The following is a 14,399-nucleotide window of genomic DNA, read 5'->3' as shown; positions in this document are numbered from 1 at the left end:
GAAAACAGGCAGAATAAACAGCATGAAGTAAATCACAGAGGTAGGAAATACTTGAGTATGTGTGATGAAATTGAAGCACACTGGTGTTTCCAAGCAATTTAAAAGGTCATGAGTGTCTAAAATGGGGGTGAACAGGAGTATGACATATCTCACTTTGTCACACAGGCTGGAGTGCAGTGGTGCAATCTTGGCTTACTGCAACCTCCACCTCCCAGGTTCAAGGGATCCTCCTGCCTCAGCCTCCCAAGTAGCTAGGATTATAGGTGCCTACCTCCATGTCCAGCTAAGTTTTGTATTTTTAGTAGAGATGGGGTTTCACCGTGTTGGTCAGGCTGGTCTCAAACTCCTGACTTCAGGTGTTCCACCAGCCTTGGCCTCCCAAAGTGCTGGGATTACAAAAGCGTGAGCCACCTGCCCTGCAGGAGTATAGCATGTCTTAAGGAAAAGGGAAGTTATTACATGGATGACAGAGTATATCAAAAATTAAATAGGGAAATTATACAGTAACAACTGCAAATCAAATAACAAGTCTGGTGGATTCACTGGTAGAATCATGGACAAGAAGATAGTATACTAGGCTATTTAAATAAACCTGCTAAAGATGAGGAGTAGGACTTAAATTATGGCAGTAACAACAGATTTAGATGAAAAAAGGTTGATCTGAGAAATGTTTAGGAAATAGGATAGGTTGATTGTGTCATCACTTGTTAATTTAAAAATCAGGTGGTTGTTATTTCTTTGCATTTTTTTGCAGGCCTGATATCTATTCTTAACCTGACACCTAGTAACATGTGATCTTGAACAAACAAGCCACTTACCTTATTTTAGCAGCGGCTTTCATATCTTTAAAAAAAAAAAAAAAAGTAAAGGTTTGACCCAAATGAACAATGTCGTTGCTTTAAAGCCTAAAATGTATGAGCCTGTGAACTAAATTCATCTCATTGAATTGTAGAGTTATAAGATGCATTCTAGTAAGTACTACAATGCCTGGACTTTGTAAAATGAATTCTTGGTACCTACAACAATACCTGTACTCTATATATGTACACATATACACACACACACAATATATGACAATGTATTGTATAATACATGTACAATAGATGACATTATTAGTCATACAATGTGTGTATACACATACAATGTGTGTGTGTGTGTGCACATACACATTGTATGACTAATATTGAGTCTACCTAGCTGATAGGTATTAAAACTTGAGATGTTTTAAATCCCGCCTTTGCCCACCACATTCATTACCAATTTCGGTTGCTTGTTACATATACCCTACTGGCAATTCTTTGGTTTATGCACTTATTTTTTAAGCAGATTCCTGCAATAGCACCTTAAATATTCTCCCTGGTTCTAATCAAATCCCCTTCCAAACATTCTCTGAGAAACTGAAGAACTCCGGAATCAGAAAGACTTGGGCTTGAATGCTAACTCCACTGTTTCTTAACTGTGTGATTGTCAGTAAGTGATTTAACTTCTCTAAACCTTGGTTTGCTTACCTGTAAATTATAGGGATAATAGGAAGATGAGCTGTTCATAAAGTACTTACTATAGTGCCTATTACACAGTGAGAACTCAATAAGTGTTAGTTATTATTTTGAAAGACACATCTCAAAAAAATTTGAGCAGGCACTTCACAAAAGAGGAAAACCAAATTACCAAAAAAAAAAAAAAAAAAAAGGAAAGATGCTCTTCTTCATTAGTAATCAGCAAAATGCAAATTAATACTTCTATGAGTACAATTATGTATCTACCTGATTAGCAAAATTTAGGAACTTGTAAATCAAGTGTTGTTGAGAATGTAGAGTTTTTCACATACTGATGCTGGGAATGTAAATTGATGCAACTGATTGGGGAAAATATTTTGGAATTATTTAGTAAAATTAAAGGCGCACATACCCAAAAACTCAGCAGTTCCTTCCCTTGATATTTATCCTAGAGAAGGGTAAATATCAGAATCTATGATAACTAATATATAAACATAAAAATTATATTAAATTTATATTTATGCTAGCATTAAATAAAATAGATTTAATCCAAATGTTCAACAACAGTAGACTAGATAAGTACATTTTGGCATAGTAATATAGTAGAATACTATACAACAATTTACATGAATAACTCTATGCATTAACATGGAAGAATCTCACAATGTTAGCAAAATAATCAGGTGACTGGGAGTATATATGCTATAATTCTAAATACATGAGCTGAAGCATTGTCAGAACTAAGATTTATAGTACAGAGATGCACACATAATTAGAAAACCTACAAAGAAAAGCAAGGTAATGTGCATGACAAAAGGTAGGATAGTAGTTAGAAGTGAGGAAGGAAAAGTATGTGATCTGAAAGGGACACATAAGGGCTTGCCAGGAGTGTATTATGTAATGTTTGATTTATTTGTTTGATTTGTTTTATGTTGTTTGATTTGTTTATGTGATGTTTGGTTTACAATTATTCTTTAACCTCTGTTTTATACACTCTTCTATGCGTATGGTATAAAAAATAAACTGATTATGTTGATCTCCTACTTAAAATCTTTCAAAAGCTCTTCACTTTGAAACAAATTCCAAACTCCTTAATTTTATCTAAGAAACCCTTCATGGCACATGTCTTGTATTCCTCCTTAACTTTATCTCTGCCACTACAATTTCTGTTCCAGCATAGTAAACGATACCTGGTATCCCCACACAATCATGCTCTCTCAGGCTTCCGGGTCTGTTAAAAAATGTTCCCACTATGCACTGCATCCTCCCTTCCCCTGGCTATTCTCTTACTGTGCTTAATAGTTCACTAAAAGATCCCTTCCTCTGGGAACCCTTCCTTGACTAATCTCTACCACATCTGCGTTAGTCTCCTCCGACGCACTTCCTTTGGCACTCTATACCTACTCACGTAATAGCACTTTATAAATGCCACACTCTGGAACCCAACTGCCCCATTAATAAGAACATTTTATTATAAGCACTACACTCTTTAGACTGAGGTCTCCTTTAAAGCAGGGACTGCCTTTTATCTACCCCAAAGCTAAACATGCTACCTATATCACAGATTCTCAATAAGAGTTTGATTAGTGAAGTAATATTCAGAATGGAGAGAGCATAACATGCTGTCTACATCATTGGTAGTAACATATAACATATTAGGTTCAACCATATAAAACTGTCCTTATTTTAGATCAAAAATCGTTTGTTATTGGCAATTATATGTGATTCTTTGTAACACTCATTAAATACATTTTGATTAAGCACAGTATAGTGATGGCTATCAGATCTGTTTTCTCAACATAATGGGAGACAGGTTGTTTTTTATGAATTGTTTTATAAAATCACTATATGAAGTAACTCTAGGATTAATTTCAACAGTCTTCTGCAGTTATAGCTATACATTAATTCACAGGGCAGCCTACCTATCTAGAATTATATAAGCCACTAGGCAAATGAAAGAAAGATATTGATCACTAGCTCAAAACAGCTTGTTTTGGAGTCTGATAAGCACCACAATCAAACTCTAGTTCTCAAATATGTTACTTGACAGATTATAACTCATTCATCTCTGCTGGAATCTATTGACTATTGACTTTAGTGACTATGAAGCATCAAGTATTTGATTTAAAAAGATATTCTATCCATGTGTGCTGATATTTTTATAAAATAATAAATTTTTAAAGTTATTCCAACAAGGCAGAGCAACTGGATCTATGTTTAACATTGTTTTGTTAAGCAAAAGGATTTGTAGGCTAAAATGCCCATGAATTGAGTTTTATAAAACTGTGATTTCTCTACTCTTATTTCAGAAAAGCTAAATGGTGTGTGTGTGTGTGTGTGTGTGTGTGTGTGTGTGTGTGTGCTCCTAAAAGAAATTGAAAACCATAATTTAGCTCAGAACCAATTTTTCTACTAAAGATGAATCAGTACAATATACTACAATGTTGCAAATAATAAAAGTTACTTAAAAATAATGGTACCCAACTGTTACTCTGCCACCTGAAAATGTTAATTGCAGGTATCATCCATGGTGGTAGTATCATGGTATTATCTGCTGCACCCATGCACTTCAAGACTTTTCACTATTGTATGCGGTATTAGTAGTACCACACCATTAAACATTCTGTTCTATTGATTTTCACTTCTGTAGTTGACATTATTTGGAGCAGTATTTCTCCAGATCCATATACCAAACCATCTGCGATATTTAAATTGGTTATGTAGATCACGGTTTTCATGCTAAGGAATATTTTTAAATTTGCAACTCACCACAGCTTGTATGGTTTCTCATCTATAGGAAACAGGTCTAATTCAACAGTTTCTTGCATGAGTTGCCATAGTGAAAATCTGAGATGGGTCTGTCATTGGTGTTTCTCACACTAGCCTGAAAGCAAAGCCGAAAAACAGATGAGTTTGATTTTAAGATTTAAATGGGAACTTCACCTGTATTTAGAAAACCAAAAAGCTGACATCAAAGACAATTGGTTATTGGGTGGGTGAGTGCAGGCAGAGGAAAGGAAACATCTCAAGGTAGTTATCTCTATTCATAATTTATTGCAAGCACAAGAACTTTGATGTTATCAATACCAGAACAACTAGATATTTTAATATCTGAGCATAAACCAAATAAGTAATTTTGATTTCAGTTGATATAATTGGTCTTGTGATATGAATTTGGTTTTCTAATACAAGGCATCCCACTCATCTTCAACTGGGAGAGCTCCACTGTTACATACATTTACATATTCTGATTTTCATATAAGATTTAATTGGAATAATGGTTACATAGGTATAAATAAAGGAGGATCATTTTGAAAACCTCTGAAGTATGCAAAAGAAAGTAAACCTAAACTGGAGTTGCTCTGAAAAGACCTGTATTTATGTTCTTCCATCATCTGATCTAGTTACAAACCTACTTTTTCACAATTATCGCCTGTTCTTCCCACCATTATATTAGACACTATTCTTCAGACTCTGTGGTAGTTTTTAACATGCTACCCATTGTCAAACCATAAGTTTTTATTTCTAGTTTGGAAAATATGGTCATCATACCCAAAATAGGCCTCCTCTTTGCCACACTAAGAGTCTCTTTCCTGGCCAGGTGCTTACAATTACTTCTAGAACTACTGCTCTCTCATCACCCACCACCTCACCCCGATACCCTAGTGTGGACTAACTGCTACCTACCACCACTTCAGACCAGGTGGATTCCTTTCACCTCTGAATTTCTATTGCACTTATTATCAAAACACTAATATGGGCCCTTGATTTTATACCATCTTTATTGATATTTAGCCTCACCTCCCCAAATGAGTATAGATTCCAATTGGCAGAAACTTTGTGTTACAGCTTCCCAATTTTTTCTACCGTAGCACTTAGCAGAGAATTCAGTACATGAGAGATATTCATTTAATGAATATTTGGTGTGTCCCTATTGTGTGCCAAACAGACAAAGTCAGTCCCTGATGGGGATTATAACTTAGTAGAGAATACAGGTAATACAAGAATAGGCAATTACTATATTATATAAGTGCTGTGATGGAGCTTCCACCTACAAACACTGAATAAACATATAAACAGACCTAACCTAAGAGCTTCACTTCACTATCAATGCTTTCAGATCCCATTTCCAATCTATAAGAAGAGGACAATTGCTTTAAGCAATCCATTTTCAGAAAACGCACAGGACACCCGGGCAGGTTAACATAGACAAACAGGAGTCAGTTTTATCTCTATGAAGACAAGTCACTAAGATGAATTTCTAGAACTTTAAAGTCACTGCTGTTTTTGTTTTTGTTTTTCTTCATACACACGCACACACGCACACACACACACACACACACACACACACACAAGGTAGTGAAACTCCTGTTTATTACTGAGCAGGTCACTGCATATGCCCGATTGCCCTATAGGGGAGCTTTGCCTTAAACCTACACACCACTCAGGGGTTTAGAGCAGCTGTGGATAGGAATGCTTCTCAGGAGACTTTAGTCGTTCCTTTTTCCATTGGAAACTTCGATTTCCATTCCTACAAGCATTATTTCCATAAGCCTTAGGGGTTTTACATCTCATAGTCACCAGAGACAATAACTGTGAGAAAAGCCATAGTGGCTTGTTATGGATCCAAAACATCAAATAAACTAGAAAATTATTTACCAAATATAGTATAGTTTGAGGTCTACATTTTAAAACTAAAATGTTTCTATTTAGTGACTTTCAATATTACCTGACGTCTTCTCTTAACAGTTTCTACCAAGATTCACAATAAGAAATAAAGCTTCTCCCTATTAAATACAGAAAACAAAAGGTATGCAAAACAGCTCTCGTATTTTCCCCTTCTTTACCTTGATTGGCTCATGAGGATAAAATGTACTCAAACTGAATAATCTTTAGTCAAAACCTTACAACATCACTATGCAAACATGTACAGCTAGGTGAATTTCTGAAAAGATGGGCTCCAATTCTAAGTTACATTTTTTAAAACAATCAATATGCAGCATGATCTTTTTATCTGAATCAGCAATACAGTGTCTCATCTCAGACTTATGTAATGCAAAAAATCCAATATGCCAAAGAAGCAAATGGACCCTGTTCTTCTTTACCAGTAAGCATCTCCCCTACTAGTCTCCAGGCCCAACTTTTTCCACAAGTCCTTGGTCCTCAGAAGAAGATGCAATAATAGATGCATGTGTGGTAAGAGGGAGGCACTCAGCAGTCCTGCAGCAAACAGAGCACTGTACTCCATTCTTGTCACTACTGGACACTTCCGTGCCTCTTTTTGTATGATTGTTGCAATGTCCAACCAAAAGCTTAAAAGAGACTGTAAGAGGAAATAGAAAGGGCAATGAAGAAAGAATTGAAGATAACAATGTGTTTGCTTTTTATTCTAATTGAAGGAAGTCTCTCTTGTTTTGAGTCCATTATTCTGATAAGCGGCCAAGCAATCATTCGATTTGAACACACCAATTCCACTGAAAGTCCTTTAGCTACAAATGTGACCTGAGGCCGGAACTGGAGCATGAAGGGAGAATATCTATTCCCATATTTAACAAACAAGTAAACACCCAATTTGTTTTTAGCTTTTAGTCTCAGCATAAGAAGAATTTATAACTAGGCTTCACCCAAAGAAAGAGACTGATTTACATGAAACCACAATAAAACCTTGTTTATGCCTTTAAACATGGGAGGTTTTCTCAGATTACTTAGGTTGGGCAAATTTGTTTTGCTTATGATATTCCTGTATGATATACTAACAAGGAAAATCTTATTAATTTTTCTATAAATTTAAAATACTTACATTTTATAGCATTGACAATAAATTCTCAGTTCATTCTAACCTTAAAATATATAGACCATGTACTATGAAACCATTAAATACTAATAGCTGCAGACGTACCAGACAATGACAGCAAAAACACACTCAGTCCCTCTGGGATCTGTTCATAAACATCCCCTTCCAGCATGGCAAACACACTCCTCTCAACAGCAGATGCTGTTCTGGGGCGAGCAGGCAGGAAGCTGGAGGCAGCTGATTTTTCCACTCTACATATAATTTCTTACTGCCTCATTATCCAGAATCTTTTTACTGAAACTGTGAGGATTTTTTAAGAAAAGGAGCCCCTCAAATTAAAGTCGCTTTGCAACAGCAGAGGAATGACATGCAAATGAGAAAGCATGAAGACTCTAATATTTAAGGTCACACCACCTTTGTCATCTGATTTTCTAGTCCCATTGCAGGGGAGAGAAACCCCAGTTGGTCCACATAATAAAATAACCTAACCCAATACTTTATGTCAATTTTAAGAGTGTGATCAAGGAAGAGAAGGGAATACATACCAGAGGCAGCCAAGCTGCTACATCCAAAGCATCCAACCCCTAAACCATCCAATGGTTCTGAAGTGAAGTCGGAAGCTTGTGTTACACTTATATATTTATTTGTTATACATTTATAACATCTATACTGACCTAAAGTAGAAAATTCACAGAAGCTTCTCTGAGAGAAATGGTCCTTACTGCAACCATTTTAAATATGTTGATAAGCATTCTGTGGGATCTTCCAGGGTCCGACAACGAGCAGATTAGGGATACAGGGAGATATTGGATGTTGTACTGGCAATGCCTGGTGCGCTTCCACTCATTTTCTTTCCACCTGAACTGTGGCCTGTCCCATATGACTTAGCCTGCTTCCTTGCAGTTTGTTCATAAAAGTTATCGTCAACATACCAGAAGCAGGCAGGGCTGCTGTATAGACACTGTCAGGCTCTGCACCAAAGGCAGCCCATGTAAACAACCTTGTGATTGCTTCAGAGCCTGCTGCTCTGGGATAAGCCATTCTTTTTCTGTGGCTAAATTGCAGTATCCTGGGAAGTTATCTGTTTAAGGGGGTAAAAGCAGAGACTAGGTCTCTAGATTTAAATGTGGGAGGAGGGTGAGAAAAATATATAGATGGATAATTTTCTTGTAATATCTATAATCTGATTTACTTATAGATTTTCCAGTAAATTACATTATTTTGTTGAAGGCATAAACACATAGATTCTAATAAATATATTACCATACTTATCATTGATTTTTTTTTTTCAAAAGAGCTCTGACATTTGTAGGGGACACAGTATCCCAGCACAGAATACCTGGGAACCTTGCCATGAAAAAAAAAAAAAATGCTGCCTGCTGTGACTAGATCACTTTCTTAAAGGGACCCCTTACCTATTTGACTGCAGTGCCAATGCTTCCTCTTATCTCTAACCTGACCCCTGTTCTGTGTTCCTCTCTCCAGCTCAGATTTAGCCTAGAGTTGTTCTGCAAGAGTAATGCCATTAGTCTTACACCTAATATATATAAATACTGCTCCTTAGTAAAATACATCTTAAATATTTAAGTTATACTTCTCAGGAAGTAAACATAAATTTAAACTAAAAGACATTATTTTAAATGTTTTATAGAACCCATTGTATTTTTCAGATATGGAACTAAGGTCAGCAGTTCTAACAAGCACAGCTTTTTTTTGCTTCTCTCTCCCTCTCCCTCTCTATGTAGTCTGTCTCTCTCTCTCTTTCTCTCTCTCTCTCTCTCTCTCTCTCTCTCTCTCTCTCTCTCTCTCTCTCTCTCTCTGTTTCCATTTCCTTTTGTAGCTCTGCATTGGTCTAAAAACCCCTGTTCACAATAAGAATGCTCCCTCCCTCCCTCTGCTACCCCTCACTCCAAACAGAAAGGTTTCAACACGCCCAAGTCTGGTAAGAGATGTTCTGCACAGAGGGTAAAGCTGGTGGCTTCTTGCCTCAAAGCTAGTTCACTTGATTAACCTGCTTTCCACCCCATTTCTAGCGTCTCTTCCAAACTCCCTCTCCCGCCCCACCAGGAGCAACCCATAGACATCACCCCACCCTCCAAAAACAGGTTAGAACCCAGAACGAGCAAAGAGCCACCTACCATTCCGTGCCTGAGAACTACGATCCTGATCCAGCAGTGTTTGCCCCAGAAATCCTCCCTACTTGTTTTTCATTAACCACATTCCAGACTAATAAGGAAGAGATTCTTTGGCGATAGGGAAATTGTTTAAAATTAACGATGGACAGGTGATTTCCAAGAAAACCCAATCTTAAACTCACTCAAGCCCCTAGAAATTGAGGGGTGAGGACAAAAAAGGAAATTTGTAAAAATGAAAAAAGAAAAGAAAAAGGTAAGCATATAGCAAGCACCACCCACCCCCATAAAAATAAAAAGTGAAGGGAGGTTAAAGAGAAAAGAAGAAGAGTGGCTTGCTGAATCACCCTCTTTCACTGCCTAGAAACCATTGTGCAGCGTGATGCTGCCTGTACCATTGTGGAACCTACCAGAGGAGACGGACAGAGAGGGCTTGGGGAATGGGGTTGCTATGGCAACTGAAAGGAGCACACATGACGTCAAAGCCCAGAGAGGTCTAGGGAGGGGTATGAGGGGGAAACAGAAAGAGGAAAAGTCTATGTGCAGCTACAGCTACTGTGTTTTCCGGTTAAATGAGGACCATGCAAATGTAAAGAATAAGGATCGTCAGCAGCCAACATCAGCAACTACATCACGGCAGCCAGCCTGCACAACCTGAAGAAAAGATCCATCTGATGCAGCTCTGGCCCTTTGCACAGCGGCACCGAGGAACAAATACCAGCAGAGCAAAACACCACTGGAAATGCAGTCAACTTCTGCTTTTCAACTATCTCCTGCAATATATCTAAACGTCAAACAAGTAAGAGATGGTAATAACCTCAGAGGAAAAGCAGGCATTTGAGTCTCGCCTGAACCCAGAGGTCATTTGCACAACACCGTTCCTCTTCTCTGTTTCCTTGTTTTTGTAAAAAATCCTGAATAAATATCCACTAAACCAAACTCAACAGCCTAATACTTAAGTTGCAATCTGAGTGTACAAAGAAAATACTGATTAATTTGAGTTAATGCATCAGCTTTTTTTTTTTTTAATTGCAGATATTTTCTAGAAAACAGATACAAATTGTACTGTTACTATTTGGAACTAATGTCGTAATTTTATTTAAGTAATTTGCTCTGCCTTTAACTGTTATAGGGTATTTTTTAAGTCTTCATACAGTTTTACTATCTACAAATAATACTTTCTTGGAATGACAGCAGTTTACTACTTGCACTATTAAAAAAAAATTAGGTTTACCAAATTTGTTTGACCTGTTTTATGTAAGAAAAATTTTCAGTACAAATTTTTCTTAAACCATTTCCAGGCTTTGGACTTGTCTAAATTACATAATCTAATTCAATTTCTTTTTTGCTTACACTCCTTTGAGGTAGGTTTCTCTTTATTGCTACCAATAGTGCTGAGTTGTACGTGATTCCACGTTGTTTTAGAACCAGCATATTTATATGAATAAGAAGTTTCTTCCATATGTTACCAGTAAGATACAACATGCAACAGATGCAAACTCAGCAGTGACTGTAGACACTGAAACACATCAGAAAACTGTAAGAAACAAATAAGGTTTTGTTGTTTTTGTTGCTGTTGCTGCTGTTGTTTTATTTGGGAAGAAAAATTAGAAAAAGAAAGATTTCAGTTAGTTGCATGTCATTGTAGTCAATTGGATAAGTGTTTGGATGTCCCTTTACTCTAATTTCAATTTCAACAAGAATCAGTCAAGACCGCCTGCTGGTCTTCTCAATGGGCCTACCTGCAAGATAACTATCTCATGCAAAAATATGGATTGATAGCCAAACAACTTTATAACACAAAATAATTGGCATTATGGCTTTTGAGGTACTGTATACTAAGTTTGGATATCAAAAGTCAATTCCCCAATCCCACAGAAATTAAATCAGTATGTTGAAGAGATGTCTACACTCCCATGTTTATTGCATCACTATTCTAATAGTCATAAAGTGTCCATCAACAGATGAATGGATTTTTAAAATTTTATATATACATATATGTGTGTGTGTGTGTGTATTATGTATAGTGCACACACACACACACACACACACACACACACTGGAATACTATTCAGTCTCATAAAAAGAGGAAATTCTGTCATTTGCAACAGTATGGATGAAACTAGAGGGCATTATGGTAAGTGAAATAAGCCAGGCACAGTGAGACAAACACCATATAATCTCACTTATATGTGAAGTTTTAAAAGGGACAAACTTGTAAAAATAGAAAGTAGAATGGTGGTTACCAGTGGCTGGAGGCAGAGAGGTGGACAAGGAAAGGTGAGACATTGGCTAACGGGTACAAAGTTTCTGTTAGAAAAGAGAAATAAGCTCTGGTGTTCCATTGCACAGTACAGTAACTACACTTAATAATAATATATTGCCTATTTCAAAATAACTAAAAGAGAGGATTTCAAATGTTCTCACTAAAAAGAATGACAAATATTTGAGATGACAGAAAATGAGTCTGATTTGATGATTCTACAATGTATATACATGTATCAAAACATCACATTCACCTTATACCCCATATTATATATAATATTTCAATTAAAAATAAAATAAAACAATTTTTTAAAAGCCAATGCCAAGTAATATAACATCAATGAGGAAAAAATGAGCTTCATCCCTTACCTTACATTGTAAACATAAATATTTATTCAAGACGAATTGTACACCTCAACATAAAAGCTAAAATATATAAAGTTATTAAAATATATCTTTTTTAAAGATGGCTTTCTGAACTTGCAGTGGGCAAAGATTTCTTAAGATACAGAAAACACTTACCATAATAGAAAAAAAGAGACTTCATCAAAATTAAGTTTCCATTTATCCTAAGTCACCATTAAGAAAATGAATAGACAAGCCACAGTTTAGATGATACATATATCTGAATACTTTTGATAGCTGAAAATATTAATGGTACATACAAATCATAGATTATATAAAACATCTCCAATTCAATAATAAACACAAACAAAAAATTGTGTTTAATGGTCAAAAGACTGGAAAAGGCATTTGACAAAGGAAAATTTGTAAGTGGACAATAAACATATGAAAAAGTATTCTATATCATTAGTCAGCAGAAATATACAAATTAAAACCAAAATGAGATACCATTTCATGCCCACAAAAATGACTAAAATTAAAATGACTAACATCGCCAAATATTGACAAGGATATAGAAAAACCAGAACTCTCCTACATTATTGGTAGGAGTACAAAATTATAAAACTACACTGGAAAATGGTTTCGTAGTTTTTATAATTATAAACCTACACCTAAAGTATGACTCAACACTTTTATTTATAGGGAGCCATCCAAGACAATGGAAACCTATGTCTACCAAAAAAAAAGCTGAACATAAATGCTTATGCCAGCTTTGCTTATAATAAGCAAAAGCTGGAACAACTCAAAAGTATATCAACAAGACAGCATATAATTATGATGTACAGTTAGCCCTCCATACTCACAGGTTCCACATCTGTGGATTGAAAAACTAAAGATCAAAAATCTCAGGAGGGGAATATAAAAAATAATGCTACAGCAATTAAAAGAAAAAGCACACTATAACAACTACTTATATAGCATTTACTTTGTACTAGGTATTATAAGAAATTTAGAGATAATTTACAAGAATAGGAGGATGAAACACTATGCCATTTTATGTAAGAGACTTGAGCATCCACTGATTTTGGTATGGAAGGGTTGTTTCTGGAACTAATGCCCCTGAGAGTGCTGCCGGATGACTGTATTTGCCTAATAGACTATTACTCAGCATTAACAAGTAATGGCAACCAGGAACAGGTTAAAACCAATCATTTTCATCCATTAGGTATTAGTTTCTTTTTTAAGCTTTCTGAAAATTTATTTTTATTAATGTTACTTGTATTGACAATCATAATTGTATATATTTATGGAGTATGTTGTGCTATTTTGATATATGTATACAATGTGGAGTGATTAAATCAAGTTAATTAACATAACTGTCATCTCATGTATCATTTTTGTGGTAAGATATTTGAAATTTATTCCCTTAGTTATTCTAAGATATACAGTGCATTATTGTTAACTATAGTCACCCTGCTGTGCAACAGATCTCAAAATTTATTCCTCCTGCCTTACTGAAACTTTAGTCAACTAAAACGTTGGTTAACTAAAACTCTTTTTTTGTTTGAGACAGGGTCTCACTGTGTCGCCCAGGCTGGAGTGCAGTGGTACAACCACAGCTCACTGCAGCTTTGACTCCTGGGCCCAAGGGGTCCTCCTGCCTCAGCCTCATGAGTAGCTGAGACTACAGGTCCCTGCCACTCCAACTGGCTAATTTTTTTTTTTTTTAAAGTAGAGATGAGGTCTAAGTCTGAATTACTTAACTCATGCGAACCTCTTGCCCTGGCCTTCCAAAGCGCTGGGATTATACGTGTGAGCCACTTCACCAGGCCTGAAACTCTTTTGTTGTTGTTGTTTAGGGTTTTTTTCAGATAGGGTCTCACTCTATCACCCAGGCTGGAGTGCAGTGGTGCGATCTTGGCTCACTGCAGCCTTAACCTCCCAGGCTCAAGAGATTTTCCCACCTTAGCATCCTGAATAGCTGGGACCACAAGCACGCATCACCACACCCAGAAATTACAGGCATAAGCCAATCACTGCTCCAGGTCCATTGAAACTCTTTTTGAAGTATTTTCCAAAGATGTTGATTCTTGGCATTAGTTACAGAATGATAGATTCCAACCTTGCACATATATTTTGGGGTGGATCTTACTAAACAGGGTTTTAATTCTCAACATACTCATTTCAATTATATTTACATTATTAAAATAATATTTTAAGTCTATTCTATACACTTCAGGAAAATTATTTTTCTAAAATTTGATTATGCAATACGTTAGTTTAAAAAAAATCAACATCTGAATAGTTCCCATTTCTTATTGGATAAAACCAAAACTCTTGGTCAGGTGTGGTGGCTCACACCTGTAA

The 14,399-nt window shown here is 36.1% G+C and overlaps 1 protein-coding gene across 10 annotated transcripts in view; it reads right to left on the bottom strand.

Moving 5' to 3' along the window:
• MAPK10 (mitogen-activated protein kinase 10) overlaps positions 1 to 9,990 on the bottom strand; it is a 324,375-nt gene extending 314,385 nt beyond the window's left edge. For 5 of the 10 annotated variants that reach the window (XM_032239877.1, XM_032239867.1, XM_032239871.1 and 2 more), the window contains exons 1-2: positions 9,429 to 9,990; positions 4,266 to 4,380 (exon numbers count right to left, since the gene is read on the bottom strand). The gene's annotated coding sequence lies outside the window, so the exon portion shown is untranslated. Of the gene's footprint in view, positions 1 to 4,265; positions 4,381 to 7,395; positions 7,649 to 7,835; positions 8,628 to 9,428 lie in introns of those variants that run through there. The other 5 variants (XM_032239872.1, XM_032239873.1, XM_032239868.1 and 2 more) reach the window with 5 other exon arrangements.
• Between the last annotated feature and the right edge of the window lie 4,409 nt (positions 9,991 to 14,399).

The sequence above is a fragment of the Sapajus apella genome, unplaced genomic scaffold (genome assembly GCF_009761245.1).
Source record: "Sapajus apella isolate SASKATOON/1434 unplaced genomic scaffold, GSC_monkey_1.0 scaffold45, whole genome shotgun sequence".
Lineage (NCBI taxonomy): Eukaryota > Metazoa > Chordata > Mammalia > Primates > Cebidae > Sapajus > Sapajus apella.
Note: the sequence above shows the minus strand (reverse complement) of the source record. Positions and strands in the feature narration are given on the sequence as shown.